The sequence below is a fragment of the Argiope bruennichi genome, chromosome 4, assembly GCF_947563725.1.
Source record: "Argiope bruennichi chromosome 4, qqArgBrue1.1, whole genome shotgun sequence".
NCBI classification, from domain to species: domain Eukaryota; kingdom Metazoa; phylum Arthropoda; class Arachnida; order Araneae; family Araneidae; genus Argiope; species Argiope bruennichi.
In genome coordinates this window covers 11899677-11913961 of record NC_079154.1, presented here as the reverse complement: position 1 = coordinate 11913961, position 14285 = coordinate 11899677, and positions in this window count along the sequence as shown.

The following is a 14285-nucleotide window of genomic DNA, read 5'->3' as shown; positions in this document are numbered from 1 at the left end:
AAAAACAGTGGATAACTCGTATATTGACAGAAAAAGATGAGATTCTCAAATTATTTCTGAGCTTTCTTTATTTACTGTAAAAGGCCAATACATTAAATTAGATTAATGAATAGAAGATTTCTGATCTTAAAATTTAGTAATTCATTTTTTTTCAAAATAATACTTTTTTTTCGTTATTGAATAAATTAATTAATATTGTATAAACTATTGTTCGTGCCACTCCTGAAAGTTTTTCTGCCTCTTGAACTAGGCATATAAATAATCAATATGCAATTTTGAATTAAAATAAAAAAGTATATTCAGAAACGTATGAGACTCAAATAAACGTGAAAAATCATTGAACAGAAAAGTATTTGGTGAGGCGAAAATTAATATCAAAGAATGCCGAAGAATTCTAAAAATTCGTTCTTCCTTTCTTAACTAAGTAGAAATGTGGTCTACATCGAAAAGTGGTAGTTTCGGGACAATAAAACGAACTGAAGGAGCAATAATGTTTACGTATATACTGTGTTCAATATTGTAGCAATGGGTATAGTGATTTGCATAAGCCCTGTAGCTAAAAAATAAAAATTATTTCTCAATATATGCTTAAAATATTTATGAAAATATTCAAAATTAGCCCACAAAATTATACGACATTGAAAAATACATATTTTTTCGCTTAGATTTGTTTTCAGGTAGCTTTCTTTTAAAAATTTTTAATGAAGTTAATATTCTGCTTCAGCAGTACCAGTTAGAAATTTAAAGTTTCGATTAGGTAAAAAATATATTAAATTTTAGAAAACGCTTTCTTCAGTGTGTGCTTATTATCCAATAAATAAATAAGTGTAAAAAATCTTGGCTCTGTATCCAGCGATATGCTTTGTTGAGCAACTTTTTTTTTATTTTTCGTTTCGTTTATTTCATTATATAAGGTCCAATTGATCGATAATATATCAGCTTCTAAACATCTTAAAGTATTAAAATGTGCCTTGCGAATAATATTCCTTGTAGCTTATATGTCAATTTGCAAATTTGTGTGATATGCAACATTTTATACATTCGTGATATAATGATTGCTTCGAATAAAATATTCTTAACAATTATGCGACGGGTGTTTCATATATGCATCACCTACGAACGTCTTTCACAACTTGTACCACCCGTACATTTTTGGAAATCGAACTTATGGGACGGTGATGCATATGTGCCTTTTAAATCAGAACTGTGTCCATTAATTGTGAAATAAATATAGTTTTAGTATTCTGACCTTTAGTTTACTCATATTCGGCCTGACTTTGGTATTTAACTCATCAGTTTTTGCTGGGAAGGGACGTAAGAATAATGTAAATAAACAGAGCTGGGTTGTACAACTTTCCATTTGATAGAATGATTCGCGTTTCTGGTCTCTGCATTCTTTTCTTCTTATATTTTTTTGTTATTTCTGTGTTTTGGGTTTTGCTTTCAGGTCTGTTGTATTTCGCGTAGCTTTCGGATACATTTCGCTCACTTCTTTTCTTATTACGGAAAATCTTGGTTGCGGTTTAATATAGCAAGAAAACGCAATTAAGTGTAGGAAGTATGTGCTCGTATTATGAATGAATTAATAATCTAAAAACATAACAAAAATGATGACGTTATTATTTAAACTTTATTTTTTGTGATTCGTTTTTCAAAGTTAGGCTTAGCGACTCGAAAATCCCTTTTTGTGTGTAATCATTGCTTTCGCATATGCTCCGTCCCGAGCGTGCGTCTAGAATAGAGGCCTCCCGCCCCGAAATGGTTTTAATAAGCGAATGATGCTGCGATTTTTAAATTTTGCAATAAGACCCATAATGTATTTCCTAAAGAGCATGAACATCGATCTAGTATCAAATAAATACTTGCAAATCCAAAGCAGACTCCCTTTCTTTGCATTGATTTATTCAATCGGTAGAAAAAGGCTATCTATCAGAAACATTCACGTCGATTTCTATCAATGGAGAATTTCTTTTTGAAAGAACGAAGTTTGTTTTTCAAGAGAAACAGAATTCAGTTGACGGTAAATGAAATTTATGTTAAATTTTGGGAGGAAAAGGTTAAAATTCTGATTTTGGGCACATGGTGAGGAATGAATGATAAAGAATTTTTGAATTTAAATATTACCCAATAAAGATTTGTATTTTTAAATCATAAAGCAATTTATTCACTCATTATAAAGCAACATATACCTTTAAGAACGATAAAAATGCACATAACGGGTCAACTTTAACCGCAGTTGCACACGGAACTCACTAATGACTTTTAATTCGTATAAATGTGTTCACTTTTTTTCGGACTTGCTGTTGGTGCGGAGTAATGCCAAATAAATAAAATATTAAACTATATGACATGGGTAACTTCAATTCTTCGAGGTTGGTTGAAATATATGCAACTGTACATAGAAAATTAAGAAAAATGCGAGGTAATTTTTAAGCCCAAAGGTATAAAGATTCATTTGACGATCTGAATGCGAACAAGGAATCTAAGGTAGCTAGTTTACAAAACATAGAATAACATATGAAGTCCATAATTCTAATCCTTGTTATCAGGCTAGCACAGTAATTTGCGGTAATGCGTTGACAAGGTTTATTATGTCTCCATATTGTAGTGAAAAGACTTTCGAATTTTCTCAGTGCCTATCTTTTGTGGGAATTCACAGATTACGATAGAATGTGTATTAAATAATGAAGAGAGCAATACAGAAAACAATTACTTTTAATCAGAAAGGTATTATATATATATATATATATATATATATATATATATATATATATATATATATATATATATATTCAAAAGGTATATAAATGGTAATAAACTGTATTAGAATGGATAGATTCAAGACACATAATTCAGGGAAATGTTGACGAAATTCTCACTATCTATCCACTACTGACGAAAGCTTTGAGTATTTCTGCCAACTCAGTAAAAGTAATATCATTATGAGATTGAGCAGTCTTACAAATAAATGTACTTATAATTTTAATTTTGGAAACCAACTAAATCATATTTTATTTCTAAACGTATTGAAGACGAAATATTTTACCATTTCTAGTGATGTTGATATCAACCATATGCAGCAAAATTTGGTCAGAAATACCTCAATATTGATCGAAATAATATTATAATCAGGGATGGCGAACCATTGGCACGCGTGCCATATGTACAGAACACAATATTTACACACCGTGTACAGGGCACAATATTTCGGGCACGCCGCCGAACAAAACGGTTTGCATTTTAATTCAAAATAACAAAGTGGATTATGAAGTTTTACAAACAAACGAGAGTGTTCCCATTCCATTTAAAAAAGGCACATGTATTTGGACAGCTATTAAAAATCCACTTGCTAAGAAAGAAATTGATTTGAAAATAATTGTTTCAGTAATTGATGGTGCTCCAAATATGGTGGGCAAAAATATAGTTTCATTAGTTTATTTCAAACATGTAGAACATTCGATTCCTGAACTCCGTTGCATTATGCACCAACAAACCTTGTGCTCTAAGAGTGTTTTAACATCTCTTGATAATATAATGGCGTTAGTCACAAAAATAGTCAACTTTATATCGTTGCAGACTTTAAATAAGCGAAAGTTTGAGGCTTTGTTGGATGAAGTAAACTCTTTGTATAATGGTTTACTAATGTAAAATAATGTTCACTGGTTGAGTCGCGGAAACGCACTTCAAAGATTTGAGGACTGCTTGGAAGAAATCAGACTGTTACTGAAAACTGTGGGGGGAATTGAACAATATCCACAGTTTTTGGATGTTATGTGGCTCCCAAAATTGACGTTTTTTACAGACATTTGCCAACATTTCAACGAATTGAACGTAATTCAAGGCACAAATAAAACAATCATCGTCATGATGTATCTCATTCGCGCTTTTGATGCTGGACTGCAATTTTAGGAATGATATTATTTTTTAAAAACTACAAGTACTTCCTAAATTTGAAAATTATATATATATCAATGTTTTAAATATACATGAAAAACCAGACGAAGAAAAGGTTATTGAAGAATTTATTTCCGTAATTGATTCGTCAATCAAGGATTTTTCAGCCAGATTTTCTCAGTTCAAAGAATTATTGGAAAGGCTCAAGTTTATTATGTACCCTGATGCGATTTCATTGATAAACTGAACTTGTCCCAATTCAATTAGTTGCAAACTGAAGAATTTGAAAGTCAATTGATTGATTACCAGTCTAGTTCAATATAGATTAAAAAAATTATTGAAACAAGGATAAGTTGGAATGGATTGAAACAGAAAGATTAACAAGCAATATATGTAAAAATGCCAGTAGCGAAATTTTGGAAACCTGGAATTCGATTCCAGACCCCTTTAACTGTTTGGAGAAGTTGGCTCATGTTATTTTAATCATATTTTCTTTTACCTATGCATGTGAGTCATTATTTTTAGAGATGAATAACATCAAAGAATCTCTTAGAAACCGTTTGGCAGATGACTCCAATTCAGCATGCATTTTGCCAAAAGTAACATTTTGCAATCCTAATATAAGTTATTTGTCATCTAATCTGCAACAAAAAAAAGTCACACTAATGTTACTTTAGTTGGAATTACACATATAACTAAAACCTTTACTATTATATAGTGCAAAATGTATTTTTTCGTAGTAAATAAAGAATTTTTAGTTGTTAGTATTTAGTTTTATTATTTTCCCAATAATCAGAAGTCAAAATTTTTTGACGGCAAGTCTATACATCATTAAACATTACTTTAGAAAAAAAATGGCACGTTGATCCATAAAGGTTCGCCACCCCTGTTATATATTGTCGATTCTGAAAATGAAGGCAATTATATTATATGCTATCTTAGTCATTTTACCTCTCAGAATTCACATTCCATAAATGTCTCAACTCACATTGTCAATTGGAATATTTGTTTCGACTTTACACTGAATTGTTGTTTTAATATCTTGCACCTGTGAAATCTTTCTTATTTCATATACTGTAAACTACATCATAAATAAAAAAATATCACAATTTCTGTAAGAATAATTATAAATTTAGTCGATGATTTGTTCCCTTAAAATCAAGTCAATTTTATTTTGATGTAATTTTAAATCTTTAAATTGATTCTCCTGTTTTGATAATAATAAGACAATTGTAATTCAACTTGCAGAATTATTTTGTTTTTTTGTTTTTATTTTCTTACTATTTATCTATAAATATCTAATTCAATTTTCATAAATCAAAGGATAAGAGGAAACAGATTGCCGTAGCTATCTTGTGTCATATTTTATTACTAATTTTACTATAAATGTCATTTTGTATTATATGCTTTACTATCTTTTATTGTATTATTGCTTACTATATAAACAAACAGGAAAAAAGAGAAGACTCCCAAACTTTAAAAGAAAGCATGCAAAATATGATATCGATAATAATTAGCCAATATTTTCTACCTCAAAGCAACGAATGCAAAAAATATCTATCTAATTTATTGATCTTCTTTAAAAAAAAAATTGAGAAATTCAATACACAGGCTTTTCAATTAGATTTTCAGTACTGAGCAAAATGATCCTCTACAATTCCTTTTAATGAAAATTGAAACCTTAAAATAACGAAACGTCGAAAATGTAATTCTAGTTAATCTGCGAAATAGAAATAACAACTACATCTCACGTTGGAATCTTCTTAATAAGCAAATATCTTTATGATTGATTTTCGCTCTTCAAACACCTGTGAAATTTAATATTTTCAACAGCGAAACAAAATGAGTTTTTCTGCACAAAAAAAAGATTATTTAATAAAGAATAATATTTATCAAAATCCGAAGCGTAAGGAAAGATTTTACTAAGTAAGAATTAAAGTGCTGAAAATGAGAATATTTTTATCAGGAAATGTTTTGCATATACTTCCTTAACTGAATTTTAATAATAATAGATGAATTCCCCGAAAGCAATTCGAAAGAATTTTTCCTTACAGATTCGCAATGTTCAATTACTATTGTTTAAGAAAAATTAATACTATGCTCAAAAGGATATGTACATGAACAAAGACACTCTAATTAAAAAAAAAAAAAACATATCCATTTTATTTTTGGACTTTTCCTTTGAATTCTTATATTCAAAATATACGAATAGTTAATAAAAACCGTACACTATAACAATTTTTCCCTCAATTATATATTGTCTATATTAAAATGTGTATTGTAAGCAATTAAATCGTCTGCCGTATAAGACATTCAATTTGATTAAAAAATAATTATATCGCTGAAACAGAGGTTTTACTTTAGGCAATGATTTTATCAATCCGCTGGCTGGAATTTCAAGTTATGAGAGAATAAAAAGCAAAATGAACGCATTCTGTATATTGCATAAAGAATTTATGTACGGTTAAATAATGTTAATTATTTGTATATGGTTAATTAATAATTTGCATAAGTAATAATAATAATGCAAATATTTTATAATTAGTAAATATGTGAATTATACATTATAGTTCATAAATTACAAAAGAAAAATGAAATTGCTATTAGAGAAATGAAAAACTGGGAGTTACGGAAGGAATGGATTGTCCTGTTTTCACTCAACAGTTCACAAGATGGTTATCTGATATTTCATTTTTGTCCTGTCGAATTTCTGACGAAAAAGGTAGCTTCACATTCTTTTGTGAGAAATTACAGAGACCTATAACAAGATATAGTTTTAGCTATAGTTATAGCACCATCAAATCAAGTATTATTTTATTAAGAAAAACCGATAGAGCAGCTCATCATTTTCGCTGATCAAGTGACTGACACTGCAGTTTGGCTGTTTGCTTGGGTAAATCGAACAAATTTTTTTTTTCGTACTATTACAGAGTTAAAAAATCGCAGATTAGTAAGTTATAGAAAAAGAAGAGTAAGAAAATTTATCGGTATCTTTTGTTTCCAAATGGGTCTTAAAAGTGGAAACAAGTAGTAACTATCTATTCACTATCCATTTATTATAGCATTTGCTGTTATATGCTCAATTTCAAAATATAACAATTTCTTTAAACAAAATTTGATCTATAATTTCTGGTTGATCAATCCCTTCAAAGTTAACAAAAATATGCACAATTTCTTCAATTTCCTAGTTTCAGATTCTAATAATCACTAGAATCTTCACTTATCATAATCTTGATAAAGTGCAATAATTCGATATATGTAAATAACAAACAGTTATTTATGTCTGGGAAAATGTTAACTATATTTATATTCTTTGAATATTCTTTTATTTAATTAAGGACTACTTACCCTTTGGGTTTATTAAACTAATTAACCTTTTTGGAACAATTAAACTAATTTCTAAACCTAAAATATATATTATTTGTAATTAAAAAACGAATAAAAGCAAATCTAGAATCTTGAAAATTTTGAAAAAGAACCAATCTTTGCATTAATCTAAACTACCACAAAGTAAAGATCAGCAATAAGTCCACGCTATTTCAGTTGCAATAAAATTGTTAATTTATTAAAGTGTACATACACACTAGAAATTTTTTTTTAAAATTTTAACTTTAAAAATCCAGTTTTTTTACAGTAGGTCATTAATATATGTTTAATCTCATTTCAGTGAGAAAAAACAATATTACACTAATTATTAATTAATTAAATAATATTTAATGAGCTAATTAGCATATTTTTGAAACATGATATCTAAAATTTTAATTTATACAGAAACACAATTTTAGTTTGAAATTATGCCTAATATTAGCCTTTATGTTGTCTGCCTCAATCAAGTTATAAAAATGTAATTTTTTTAACAATTTTTTCATCAACGATGAATAGAAAAAACGAGTTTTTTTTCTGTAAATAGCTATTAAAAATTTATTTCTATAAATATAACTTTGATTGAAGCACAAAACATCCACTGTTTCATACAAATTATTTTAACATAAAAATAATTATATGTGGTTAATATCTTGTTGAGTTATGATTGCTTGAATGAAGCAACATAGTGGGAAAATATTATTCTTCATAAAATGGGTTTAAAAAACATCGAAACTAGAGTTTTTAGTGGAAGTACCTCAAGAAAAATAATTATAACTCGAGAAATATTTTGAATACTGACAACATCTTGGTATCCTTTGAAAGCTAAAGACTCAGAGATCATATTGAAGTTATAAGAAAATATTCGATATTTTGAACGATTTTCGAAGTTTCAAGTGTGTACATACACCTTAAAGAATTTGCTCTTAGCCAATCGCCATATATTAGGTGGTTGATAACAGTGGGATATTTACTCATTAGTACGATAAATGGAAATATATATATATATATATATATATATATATATATATATATATATATATATATATATATATATATATATATATATATATATATATATATATATATATATATATATATATATATATATATATATATATACATATATATATATATATATATATATATATATATATATATATATATATTCTAAAAGCGTGTGAGTCATATTTTTTTAATGCTACAAATACTTCACAGAGTACAAAGAATGTTTTTAAGCAAATGGGACATTTCATCGGTTTTATTAAATCTATCTATTAATTATTGTGTTGGAATTTTTAAGTTAGGTGTAATTATGATTGTGTTTCAGTGTTCTGATCAAAACAATAAGGAAATTAAAGTCCACAAAACTGATTTTTAAGCTATGAGGCTATTTTATACAATGCGTGCTATTTATTTTATTCGTAAAAACTGTGCTATTATTACAAGATATTACTGGTGATGAAATCAATCGAATCAATATAATGATGAAAACAGCATTAAATCCACGGCAATGTTTTTTAAGGGTACTTCGAAATACTATTTATATTATAAATTTAACATTGTCAGACCATTCAAATCATAAAAAAAATATCGCTAAGTTTATTTCAAAAACGAGCTTATTATTTAATTTTTTGCATTGGAAGAATATTTTTATCGTTATTGTAACATTTCTAGACTATTAAGACAATAAAGAAAAGGCTAGAGGGAATTAAATTCGTACTTTTATCATTAGTTCCATTTACGTGAGAATTTTTAAAACTTTTATTATTCTTATTTTTTAGTTATATGCTGTTTCAGGAATTTATAATTTTTGAGACAAAAATGCAATGCTTATGTATTTACCGACCAAGCTAGGGAATTATTACATTTAAATTTTAGTATCATGCATAAATTTTTAATCTTACTTAATTATTACGAATAATTAAGTGACAACAATTAACGAATAATAATTTTATATTCACTTTTCGAAAGTAAAACAATCAAATTAACAAATAATAAATAAATAAATAAAACAATAAAATGTATAGATTATTATAACTTATAATTTGTGTAGAAACTAATTAAAAAGTATTTCATTCATTACTTAACTTTTGCACTTTTCAAAAAATAAAAAAAATATATATATAAAGCGATTCGAGGAAAATAACTAAGAAAAATACTGTGATTGAGCATGAAATTATTATTTTCTCTATTATTAATATGGAATACAGTAATGGAAAGGAATTAGAAGCAAATAAAATCAATTAATATATTATAACAATGGGAAAGCATTTCGTTTTGATTTTGATTTTCAGCAAATACTATTTGCTTTTTATTAACTCCTTATGTAACTCATTTTTTTTAAATCAACAAAAAAATAATAATTCCTAAAATTGTTATTTAACAATTGAAGTTAATTAGAAGCAGATCAAATTAATTTGGTTTTAATAAACTTTTTTTATGCTACGCCAGAATCATTTATTATTAAAAATTTTAACTTGGAGTATAACGACTGTAAATCTCTGCTATTTAAGTCTGTAAAAATATAAATTCCGTCGAGGATATTAAAATATATAATGGAAAATAAATATGTTGGAGGATATGAATTGAAATTCTCTAGATGTCTTTTTTCCAATTGTCTAGAACGCTTTTTGCTATGTTTAGAAAAGGCTGAGAATGAGGCTGAACTTTTGCCAACATTATCATGAAGATTCTTTACACTTAATTTCAGTCAGTAGCTCGGCATGCTGTGGGTTAATTATTTGATGATATACACAATAGATCTTCCTTGATATAGGATTTGACGTTGACAGTTCTCCATCGAAAATATTTGAACATACACAGTTGTGCAAACACTTGACAATGTTTGTGTGTCTACTTGCAAAGTTCCGATGAGATTATCACATTTAAAGCCTAACACTATGGAGTTTATGAAAACAACTCAGATTCTAGCATACTGAATCAAAAAACACCAGAAATGGTTGTCCACAAATCGTTCCGCAAATTCTCTGATGGAGAGTTTACCTTCCTGTTTTCACCATATAAAAATGTTAACCTTGTGTATGTTCAGAAAAGTCCCAAAAACTTTTCAATTATTAAAATATGAAAATTTAAAGTAAAGATCGCACATAAAATTTCACCTACATATCGTATTTTTTTAATTATAACGTTCACACTAGGATATAATTCCAAAATTTTTTTAGTTTGTTATTTTGGATTCACATACGTACGAAGCGTGGAGATTCGAGGTTAAATATTTTTGACGATGATTTAGCTTTCTCTTAAAATAAGTACGATCAAATGTGTGTCTGAGATGAATATCTCCGTTATCCTATGTGTATTCATGTGCCAAAATAGGAAGTTCAATGTCTAATGACTGTGATGGACATATGCAAACACTTTCTTATTAAATATTTTTAAAGGAAAAATAGATCGTATTTATAAAACAGTAAATATTTATTAAACAAAATGCATCTAAAGAATTATTGAAAAACTATCAGAATTAATTAAATTTTAAAGAAATAAAGATATTTTTTATGTTTCTAAATATATTTTCTTGATTAAAAATTAAAGACTAATAAATTTCATTAGTACTGAAGGATTTAATCATTTTATTTCTTAATCCAAACTTGACGAATAAAACTTTTTTTTAATTTCTTATACTGAAAAAGTAATACCGCTTAAAGTTACGATTTCATTCTTATTAAACATTTTTTCTAAGAAACTATTCTATAGTTTCATTTTCCATCGTTTTTAATTATATTATGATAATTACAAAGTTAGTTGAAAAATTGAATGTAGCTTTTTAAAATAAAAAGACAAATGGTATTGATATTCTAAATTCAATTTAATTAATTTCCATGGTTTTATCTTAATTTAGCTCATAGTAACTTCATTCTAAAATATTCTCTTATTTCCTGATCCGAATCCACTTTCTCTACTTAATTAATTCAAGAGAAGATTTGTAAAATTGCTGAATCGGTTAAAAGTCTAAATTTCCTACACTCTGAGTGAAGGGACAAAATACCGCTGACGTGACAAATTCTTTTTAAAAGATCCCTGTGTTTTCCTTGCCTTTCGAAGCGTGTAGCGGAAATCCCTATCGAAATCTCATTATATATAAGCACAATGGAGAAATATTTTCCCTATCAATATCTCAGGTTATATAAGACCAGGGATAAAATGCTCAAGAGTTTTTTCCTCATTTCTTAGTGTGTAGTTGTGTGTTGTGTGTCTGCTCATTGCTTGTATACAATGCATGCTTCTCCAAGATGAAATAAAACGACGTCACGAAATCGAAAAGTCTGTCGAATCGAAAAGAAATATATATATCCTTTTAATTATTAATAACAGAAATAATATCCTAATTTTTCATTTTGTCAGTAGCCTTACATAAATATATAGATATTTAAAACCTACAAATTTGCCATCTGTTTATTTAATAAGTCTGTCTATATAAGCGGGTACATAATAAACCTGCCCATTTATTAATAAGCCAGTCCGTTTCTTTTTCAATGAATTTTCAAATAACAGTTAATCCTTATGGTGAAAATCTTATTTAATTTTGTTTTCCAAATATTTGAATGAAAGAGAATCAGTTATCCAATCGTTTATCAAAACTTATATTAGGATTCTCAGAAATATCAGCTTCAGACAGTTACGATTTTTTCAAATTTCAATTGGTACTCATAATTTAAAAGTTCATCAATAAGGCTTACATTTAATATTTGATTTTTATGCATATATATATATATATATATATATATATATATATATATATATATATATATATATATATATATATATATATATATATATATATATATATATATATATATATATATATATATATATATAAAGTTTCAAAAGGGATTTTTTGTAAACATTTATACATACATCTTTATCCTAAAAAATTACTCCCAAGAGATCAAGATTCATTATATTTTTTGTAACATTTGGTTTCTTTTTGGGAGGAAAAAATCCAATGTTTTGTCCTTAGTACTACCAACTCCCCCAAAAATACTCTTTCCCTTTTTGTTCCTTTTTTGGCATCGAGGAAAAACAACAGGATACAGTCATTGTTATAGGACGTTTCGGCAAAGGACAGCTAGGGGAATTAGAGGACAACTAAAGTGACCATTGAGAATTTTAACAGATGAAAAGATTTGTTTCACGTACAAGTATCTTTGGAAATGGAAGGACTTTTAACGCTCGGATTGGAAAGCTAAAAAGCTAAATTCTAAAGGAGAAAGTTATTTTTTCTACTTCATATAATCTATGACCTTTTAAAAAAACCCGAATATTTAAACCTTGTCTATCTATCCTTCGAGTGTTTTATAGTAGTCTCTTTATCAATTTTTATTAATAATAATGAATAAAAATTATTGCTAAATAATATTTTGGGACAACTCATTTTAAAATTCAATTGAAATCAAACCTAAGTGATTTATGTATATATAAAGATTTAAATTAATTTATAGTATTTTTTTCCATGTGAAAGTTGTAACACCACTTAAAAGATAGCTAAAATATTCATAAATTGATACGAATGATTTTTATGCCCATTAATGTATGTAACTACGTTGATAAGTCGAACTTTTGTGAAATTATGAATCTCTTTTATTTATTACACTTAATGTTTGAACAAGTTTCTTTGTAAAATCTTTAGAATTTTTTTCTAAGTCTATTTTTTGGTCTATTTCTTTCTAAGTCTATTTTATATTTGCATTTACATGCGCTTTAATGTTATTTTATCAAATTCTATACGTTGATATAATGTTCTTATGGAAATTTTCATAAATTCATGTATAATGCATATTTTTGATCCACAGTTGATATAATAATTTCGCAATATTTTCTGCAGTTTCTGAAAAAGAGATTTAATAACATATGCATTTAGAAATATTTTATAAATTTTTAGTGCTTCATAGAATGAAAAAAAAAAAATATTTAAAATTTTGTCTTATTTATCGTTTGAACCTAAATATTTAAAGAATGGACAGAAATTAGAATGGATTTATTTGTTGCAAAGAGGGCAGAAACATAGGTTACAACAGAAAAATATTTCTAAGTCCATATATTATGAATTACTTACTATTTTGGGAAAGCTATTTTTGATTCATTTTGTAAAATTTCCGCTAATATTGAACATTCAATTGAATTATTACGCATAATAACGTCTCATTTTACTCTATTAGAAAAATCACATGAAATTATTCTGTAAAACCTTTTTCTTTTCACACTTATATTGAATCAATGACCGGACAGGACCATGAATTTCTTTAGTAACAACATTTGCTCACCAAACTGCTTTTTTTGCTCTCGTCAGAAGATAAAATATTCATTGCCTATTATCTGAATATATGGGCCAGGAACATTTCCTCTTGCACGAAATAGAATTCCACTCAAATAACCTCCGGCTCCCAGCATCTTTTGCAGCATACCTTTTTTCGTGATGAGAATCAAGCAAATAATTCGTTATAATGTAATATTCTTATAATAAAAATATGTCATGAAATGTAAATTGAAAAGAAATTCTAAGTTATATAAGAGCTACTATCCACTACACGTCGGTGAATGAATGTGACTATTCAATAAATAGATCTCTGAACAACATCTTATAGCCAAATGATACAGAAAACTATATAAAATTATTTGCATTCATCTATAATTGCTGATTGCATATAAATAGCTCAATTCATTTGTTAAATCCCTAAAGACCTGTGTCACAAAATTACACCGACAAAAACATGAATATTATAATTTCAGCAAATGAAATTTATTAACATCTCATTCTCCTCCAAATATTGTCGTAATATATTCTTTGTAATTTAGTTTCCCATTATTTTTATGTAATAGAGTGATTGAATCATTTCTTCTTTTAATTGTATTTTAATTGTTCTGTTGCTCTTGTACAGTAAGTGTCTTTAATAAATTCCACAGATATATAATAAAATGCAGGTATTTTCTATTCACAGGATATGATTGCAAAATACCTTGGACTTGAAACCAGTTTTCATCTACAGTTGCAACATGACATAGCTGAC